The 8490-nt window shown below is 46.8% G+C and overlaps 1 long non-coding RNA gene across 3 annotated transcripts; it reads right to left on the bottom strand.

Moving 5' to 3' along the window:
- Positions 1-342: 342 nt before the first annotated feature.
- LOC107978362 lies at positions 343-8288 on the bottom strand. Of its 3 annotated transcripts, none has more exons than XR_004770909.1 (6): positions 7951-8288; positions 6198-6292; positions 5604-5744; positions 3374-3438; positions 2933-3072; positions 343-671 (listed from the first exon to the last, which is right to left on the bottom strand). It is a non-coding gene; the product is annotated as an uncharacterized LOC107978362 (long non-coding RNA). The 3 variants fall into 3 exon arrangements; XR_004770908.1 differs by having other exon boundaries at positions 3390-3438; XR_003486900.2 differs by lacking the exon at positions 3374-3438.
- Between the last annotated feature and the right edge of the window lie 202 nt (positions 8289-8490).

Here is an 8490-nt window from a genome sequence, read left to right as displayed (position 1 = left end):
GCCCCACCCACAATGAGCTAGGCCCTCCCTCATCAATCACTAATTTAAAGAATTCCCTGCAGCTGGGTCTTACGGAGGCATTTTCTCAGTTGAGGCTCCCTCCTTTCAGATAACTCCAGCATGTGTCAAGTTGACATAAAATTAACCAGCACACGGGGTGAGCATTCTACCACTGAGCTATATCCCCCAGCACTTGAGTTTGTTTGTCCTCTTTCTTTGGACAGAGACTCACTATGTAGCTCTGGCTTAAAACTCACTCTGTAGACCAGGGGGTTCTCAAACTCACAGAAATCCACCTGCCTCTACCTCCCAAGTGCTGGGATTAAAGACGTATGTCACCACACCCCAATGAGTTTTTTGGGTTTTTTTTTTTTTCTTTTCCTTGTGTGTAGGGTTTTGGTTTGGTTTTTGGATTTTGCTTTTATTTTTGTTTTCTTTGGGTTGTTGTATGTTGACGTGAATACAAGCCCCACATTCTTGGGGTCCAGCCTCGAACACACATCACTCAGCTGCCAGATTGTGTTCTCAGACTGACAAAGGTTGAGAAGCTGGGAGATCTTCGAGCCATTATCCATCTTCTCCCCAGTTCAGAGGTCAAAGGTTCTCTTCAGCCCACATTCCAGGATGACATGATGTTTCGGGAGGGCCTTAGCGGCCATACCTTGCCACTTCTGCAAGGACAGGAGAAAGCATCAATGAAGAATAGTCTCTCCCACCCACAACTCATACCTAGCCTGAGGCGGACTATTCATTAAGGGGCAGGCAGGGAGGAGGCCAACCAAGATAGCAGGGAGATCCATCAGGGTGCCAAGCTGACAGGTGCGCACACCTGCTCCAGCCAGAGGAGCTAAAGGCCAGTGGGAACCAGCCTCCTAGGAGAGGATTTTGTCTGGAAAGAGGGTGGAGGGGAGGCAAGCGAGATCAGATCACTCAATTATACGGCTCTAAATCACCGAGAAGAACCTTGGCTCAAACATCCAAGTGGTGAAGGATGGGTCTTTACTTTGACTCCTACTAATTTTCATTGATTTATGTGGCTTGAAGGCATTTATTTCCAGCTCAGAGGCAGCCTGGCTCCTGGGAAGGAGTTGCAGGACTCCTTTAAATGCTCTTGCTATGGAGAGGCAAAAGGCGGAGGTGAGTTCAGGCAACTGTTTGCTGCTCGGTCTCGGGCACCTTCTCAAAGCCAGGAGGGTCTAGTGGGAGCTGCTGGCCCTGCTGCAGCCTCCCCAGCCCATCCCCAGAACCCGCCTGTTTCTGGTCACAGCTCCTTGAGTTTAACACTCCTGGCAGCTTAGTGCTCTGGTTTTTATGTGCGAGTCTGTAATATTTGGTGAGCTGTAAGATGAGATGGGAGCATCTGCAACTGGTGCTCTCTCCCAGCCCTGGCCCAAGATCCCGGCCAGTGATATGACAAAGTGAAGCCTCCCCTCCTCTCCACTCTGGCTCCCCACCTATGGCCACTTGGCAGAATGTCCCTGTTTCGTTCCCTCCCCACCCCCAATCCCATGGCTGCTAGATTCCCATAGCTCTTGGCTTTTCAACTTTCGGTCTTCACATTCCAAACCATCTGCTCAGCTAAACATTCTGAAGTGCAATTCTGAGTCTTTGCAGGACCGCATTCCAGGGAGAGGCTGACCCCGGCAGGACTGCGCTTCTTAAAGGCAGTAGGCTCTGTGACACGTGATAGCGAACTGACAGGGAAGCTAATGGGTCACCCTCAGATGTCATCTTTCCTGGGAAGCAGAAGCCGGAGGAAGCAGAGTCCATCCTTGAACGACTCCTCCTCTTCCTGGAGCTCATGACAAGTCATTTGGGCATCCAGGTTTCATTTCTCCAGGCCTGTCATCCCTGAGACTTCCCTAGCACTTCCTCCAGCCCAGGGTCAGAGTTGAAAATCTGTGGGTCCCTCTAGATGCAGTTCTTTTTATTTTTGCCTCATTCTTTCTCCCCTCGACCTTCTGTAGGGCTGGAATAAGGTTTCATATGCTGTGATGGCACAAGGCAGAAGAAAATGAAACATTCATTTGAGGAGATAAGTCTGAATATGTGTGGGGAATTTCTTAATAAAATTACTATGAGACGATGATTCTAAGATCATTGCAAGGCCAGCCTTAAGTCCAAAACAAGTACCTGGAACTGTTAATATCTTTGTTTGTTTGTTTGTTTGTTTTCGAAATAGTGTCATCGAATGCTGTGTCTCATATCTGTAACCTCAGCACTAGGGAGGCTGAGGCAGGGAGATTGCCACAGGTTAGAGGTTAGCATGGGGCTATACATGAGTTCCAGGCCAGCATCGGCTCTAGGGGGAGACTTGTTCTCAAGACACAATAAAATTAAATTAAAAAATAAGTAATCAAAAATAGAGAATATCTTTAACATTTGATGTGGATTGCAGCTGGCCTAGAAATAGAAAGATTAGTCCAAAAAACTTCTGGCCTTTTGAGGGGCGTACACTACAAATAAGTAATCAGTTAGAATGGTAGATTAAACCCCTCTAAGTGACTCTCCCTGAGGAGTCTGGGCCCACACTTGGCATGTCTTATTTTCTGTGACTCTTCTTTGGGAAGTCAACACCCACACACTCATGCTCTGACCTGCCTTGTCCTTCTGTATGAGTGCCTTTCTTTCTCCTAACCCTGGAGCTCATGCTTCTATTAAAATGTCCTTACTAATCCCCACTAAATAAACAGATGAACCTTCTAATAAAGATAGCCTAACACTCAGCTGGGCGGTGGTGGTGGTGCGTGCCTTTAATCCCAGCACTTGGGAGGCAGAAGCACGTGGATCTCTATGAGTTCAAGGACAGCCTGCTCTACAAATCAAGTTCCAGGAGAGCCAGGGCTATACAGAGAAACCCTGTCTCGAAACAAAACAAAAGATATCCTAACACTCAATGGCTCAATAAGATGGAAGCTAAGTATTTTCTCACCAAACAACCTCTGCATTCCAGGCAGGCTGAGGGCTCTCCTCCATACTGTCATCCAAGGGCCGGTGTTCCTTGCCTTTCTTTCCCATCATTCTCAAGAGTGAGACCTTTGTCTGAAAGTCCTAGACAGATCATCTGGGTCTCTAGAAAAACAAAAAGTATTAACAAGACATTCTCATTCCTTAAGGGCCACATCATTTCTGCTTACAAAATTTGTTATGAAAATCTTTCTCACGTCACCACCCCTAACAGCAAAGAAGAAAGCAAGAGTGGAGTTTTGGACAACGTCATTACAAAAATCTATATCTATGACCCAAACATCACCATGTAGAAAACCTTCATTTATACTAAGTGGTTAATAAGTGAAGGCCTGGAGAGATGGCTCAGCAGTTAAGAGCACTGTCTGATCTTGCAGAGGATCCTGGTGTGTTTCCCAACACCTACCTATACAGCAGCTCACCATTGTCTGTGATTCCGGTTCCAGGGGATCTCACACCTTCTTCTGGCCTCTGTGAGAACCCAATAAACATGTGGGACACAGACGCACATGCATGCAAAACACTCATACACATTCAAAAATAAAACAATAAAACAGGAATCAGGAAGATTCAGCCCATAGAGGACAAAAAGACACATGATCTCTTCAAACAATGGAGCCTACCTTTAAAAGAGCCTATTTTGTTTGTTTTTTCTCAACAAGGTGCTTCAGGGGTGGTCAGCAGCAGGTGTTTGTGCAATGGCTCAGAAAATGCTTTGTACTTAAACAATGTCTTAGATTTGCAAAGAACCATTTGTACATATTACCTAGCTGGATGTTGAAAGTGTCCCTCATTAGGGAAACAAAGTCTCAGAGAGATGGAGAATTTTGGACAAAGTCATATAGTTCATTAAACTGTGAAGGTGAGATTTAAACCCATCTTTCAAGTTCAAGCCCAGTGCTGTTTGCAGAGCACATGCTGCCTGTTGGACTCACATTCTGGGAGACTAATTGGAATCCCCTCGGCTATCGGGGCATCACTTGCTTTCTGGGCTTGGCTCTTTCAATGTCCTTGTGATTCAGATGTCATTATTATGACATTAAGATCCATGTGCACAATAACAATTCTGATTATTTCTGGCTGACCCCCTACTATGTGCCAGGCTCTGAGCTGTGCATTTTGTGTATATCTTAGGTAACCTAGTGCTCACACTGACACACTAAAGCAGACATTATTATGCCTGTCTGGCAAAGAAGGAAGCTGAGGCCTTTAGGGAAACTTCCCAAATGCACAGCTGGATGAGCCAGGATGTGAACTCCAGTCAGCCTGCCACCTATACTCTCTGTGTTGCCTTGATGGAGGGGGTCTGTTGCTTGGATCTCAGAAAAGGACACAGGCAATGATTAGTTATCCCAAGCTGAAAGCAAGAACTAACCATTTAGCTGACACTAATCTTCATCTTCTCTTAGATGTCCCAGAAATTGAATCTGTGTATATGTAGTGTCTTGGCCATGACTCCCCCCAACAAATATGTGTTCACTATGCCCATATATTCTATGATGTCATAAGTAGTAGGACCCTTAAGAGTCTTCTTAATGTTCAATGAATGTGTCCCTTTTTCAGATGAGGAAACTGAGAGACAGGCTAGGAAAATAACTTACTAGTTCTATCAGGGCCAATGTATTTATTTGATTCTCCAGACTCCAGATCCTGGACTAAGAGCTTGCCACACCTACCTCCTGTTAGAGCTTTCTTCCAGTGGGTAAACAGAAGGACAGATCTCAGCTGGCTCTGTGCCTCCCCAGCTAGGACTGACCCTTCTCCCAACTCTGTTCCCTCTAGCTGGGTGAGCTTGCAAGGCAGGGCCAGCCTGTCCTGAGCTGAAAGATGTATTAATCAATTTGATGAGGATGTTAAAGCTTTCTCTTTGCAACTAATTATGGCCTGATTTATAGGCCTGGCCTTGGTTTGATAGAGCTCTCCTCCTGACAGGGATGAATGCGGTACTGGCATGGACCCCTTCATCTCTTCCATTTCTCTCCCTTCCTTCCTCCTGCCTCCCCACTCCCTCCCACACCTCCTGCCTCCTGGCTCTGCTCTCAGTTCCCACAGGAACACCCTAATGACACAATGACAAGCTGGTGAAGCATAGCTCCCTCTCAGTTGCATCTGCCTTTGACACTACCATCCCTCCTGGATGCTCTGACATGGGCAGATGGGTGCTGCGCCAGTCAAGCTCTGTGCCAGCCTTCCTTCTGGAAACAAAGAATAATAAAAATATTTTGAGTTGACCCAGCATCTCCCTTCACGACCACTTGGAGAGCTGTTGAGATGAACAAATTGAACTGAGGATGGATAGAGGGCTTGAGGTAAGGCTCTTTCCTATCATTTTCAGATGGGGAAATTAAGGCAGGGAGAGGATTTGTCTGCAGTTCCACACAGAGAACAACAAAGGGAAGGTCGGGATGGTGTCCTGGAACCCAGGTCCAGCACCTTCCTGTGGCCAAAGTCATCTTACTACTCCTGGCTGGGGAGATGCCTTCCTCCAGGTGTGTTTCCTTGTATGTGTGTGGGGAGGGGGTGACTCCATAGGAGAGTTCCCAGCATGCACTGGTTTCCCAAGACAGCTAGTTTTCACCAAAAATTTAGGCCTCATAGAAGAGATAAGGAACAAACCCAAATTCCTACATGCTTACCCTCCATAGAGTTGAGGGCATTATGAAATCTCTGCAGGCAGGCATATCTGAGATCCCAGCACTTGGGAAATGGAGACAAGGAGAATGAGGTTGTCCCCAGTCACATGGTACATTTGAGGCCATCTGGAGATTCATAAGCCCCTGTTTTAAACAGCAATAACAAAAAAAAACAAAGCAAAGCTCTTTACTCCACAGGCTCAGCAGGAAGCTCCACACTAGCGTCTTAGTACCCAGGTATGATACGTGTTTCTTGAGACAAACGGTGGTCTGGCAGCCTCCTAATCCCACTGTTCCCACTTAGACCTAGAAGCCCTTGTGTAGTATTTCTGCATTCATCTCAGCAAAGCGTTAGCCTAAACCTAAGTCAAGTACTGATGTTAGACCTAACCTGAACACGAGCCTAAAGATAGTTCCCCAGCCCCAACTTTGACCCTACTCTAAACATGAACTTAATTCAAAATCCAAACACGACTGAATCCCAGACCCTATCCTACCCTGAACGTACACATTAACCTTAATCTTTATTTCAATTCGGTGGTTCTCAGCCTCCCTCGGAAAACCCCATATAAAGAATAGAGGTATTTTCGTTCTTACATGCAATGAATCCTTCACATCCCCCATTGAGTGCAGATAGCCAAAAACTCTCAACCTCTTCTTCACTCTTAATGACATCAGGACCACCTGCAGCTCTGATAAGGGGAAACCAAGTCAGTAAGAAGTGTAGAACGGGGGGGGGGGGATTAACCCACATGTGCTCAGCAGCAAAGTCCTCAAAGATTTATTTGTCTAGTTATTATGTGTCTGGAGTGTGCCTGCATGTGTGTTTGTGCATCACACGCATGCCTGGTGCCCGTGGAGGCCAGAAGAGGGCATTAGATCCCTGGAACTAGTTATGGACAGTTATGAGCCATCATGTGGGTGCTGGGAACCAAACCCGCGTCCTTTGGAAGAGCAGCCAATGCTCCTAACCTCAGAGCTGTCTCTCCACAAATGTTGTGGGAGTGGAAGGTGGAGGAAGACCAGGTATGGATTTAAGACTTGGAGGATAAAACCTGTCATCAGGCTGCACAGCTGATTTGTGAAAGAGTCCAACCTCCTTCCATATTTCCCCACAGTTCATTTTCTATCTGGGGACACTAGTTAGGTGGAACCTAGAGCCTTATGCTTACAGCCTCCTGAGTTTTTAGAGTCCTCAGCACGAAAGGGTCTGGAGCTGTGACTCAATAGTTGTATGCTCATGACTCTGGGTTTAATCTCCACCCCAAGAAGAAAAGGAAGGGGACAGAAAGGAGAAAATGACAAGAGAGGGGAGGAAAAGGAAAAGGAAAAGGAAAACAAGGCAGTGGTGAACGGTGGAGTGGAAGGGACGGCCGGCAGCCCTGATTTAAAAGGAGAGCTGAAGTGGGCTGGTTGGGAGGTCATAGAGTCAGGGAATCTTGGAGTTCTAGAATGTTATGCAAATGGACACAGAGGTCAAATATAGAGCCCCCAGGCAAAGGTCAGAAAGATATATGGGACGGGAAAGATGGCTTATATGTAAGAGCTCTTGCTGCTCTTTCAGAGGACCACAGTTTGGTTCCCGGCACCCACTTTGAGCGGCTCACAGCTGCCTTTAACACCAGCTCCGGAGGATCCAACATTCTCTTCTGGCCTCCATGGATGATCCATACACTCACAGACACACATATACATAAGTAAAAACAAAACAAATCTAGAATAGATGGTTCAGTGGTTAAGAGCATGTGTTGCTATTGCAGAAGACCCTGGTTTGGTTTCCAGCACACACATTGTGGCTAACAAGCAACCCTAACTCCAGTTCCAGGGGATCCAAAGACGTGTTGCCTCTGCAGGCCCCGGGCATGCATGGGATGTACACATGCAGGCAAAACACTCACACATATAAAATCAAAATTAAGAAGACTAATTTCATCTTTGATGCAGACTCTATTAAGTCAAAGCTCATAATTTCTCCATCTGGGAGTTAAGGCTGGGCCAGATCTCAATGTCCCCTCAACTTTGATAATCTAGAATTCTTATCTTCCCCTATCAAAACCACCGTGTACATAGTTCCTTTTACTTCTTTTCTCCTCCTGTGTGTCTGAAGCATCCTGGCTCTTCCCTCTGTGCACTTACTTTTCGTTGCACTGGACTAGCTCCCTGGCATGGAGGAGTGCCTATTTTCTCCCCTTAGACACATAAACCTCTGAAAATGAAACAGTTTGTAACGCCCAGCTCTTGGTGCCTCCAATACAATGCTCAGCCTGCTGCCAAGGATCCCTAAGTTCCCCAGGCAGGAATGCCTATATTGTCATGTGGCCTCTCTTCATGTTTTGGAAGTGGCCCTTACCCCACCATGTCCTGTCCTGTTCCAGATTCCAGAGCTGCCTGGCCAGGAGTGGAGAATGCCAGGAGTCCGCCACAGCTGTGCACCAGCCCCACTCGGCTGCACCCCGCCCCCCAGTTGCTTCAAGGGTGGTGACGGTGTTGAAGGTCCCAGTTGTATGAAGTCCATAAAACGTTCTTTCACAGCAGAATATTCCCTTCGGTCCCAAAACAGCAGTTTTGCAAACTCTCTAAAACAAAATAGAAACCCAAGAATAAATATTAGTGAAGACAGAAAAAGCAGGGAGAAGGAAGTGTTCTGAGAAATGCATCGCCCTGCCAAATCCTGACCGGTTCCCTCATCCCGAGGCCTCTCCCTCACATGGAAACACGTGACACTGAAGGGGTGATCCTCTGCTCAGACTTTCTTCAGATGGGGAAAAAAAAATAAAACCACAAACAGCTGACTGTGAGCCAGACTCCAGCTCAGAGCAGGCATCCTAATGACCTCATCGGTATACAAGCTGGAACTTGCTTCTCTCAGGCCTGCCTGGCTGCCAGCATT

Source organism: Cricetulus griseus, chromosome 7 (assembly GCF_003668045.3).
Source record: "Cricetulus griseus strain 17A/GY chromosome 7, alternate assembly CriGri-PICRH-1.0, whole genome shotgun sequence".
Taxonomy (NCBI): domain Eukaryota; kingdom Metazoa; phylum Chordata; class Mammalia; order Rodentia; family Cricetidae; genus Cricetulus; species Cricetulus griseus.
This window is presented reverse-complemented; position numbering and strand designations above follow the sequence as displayed.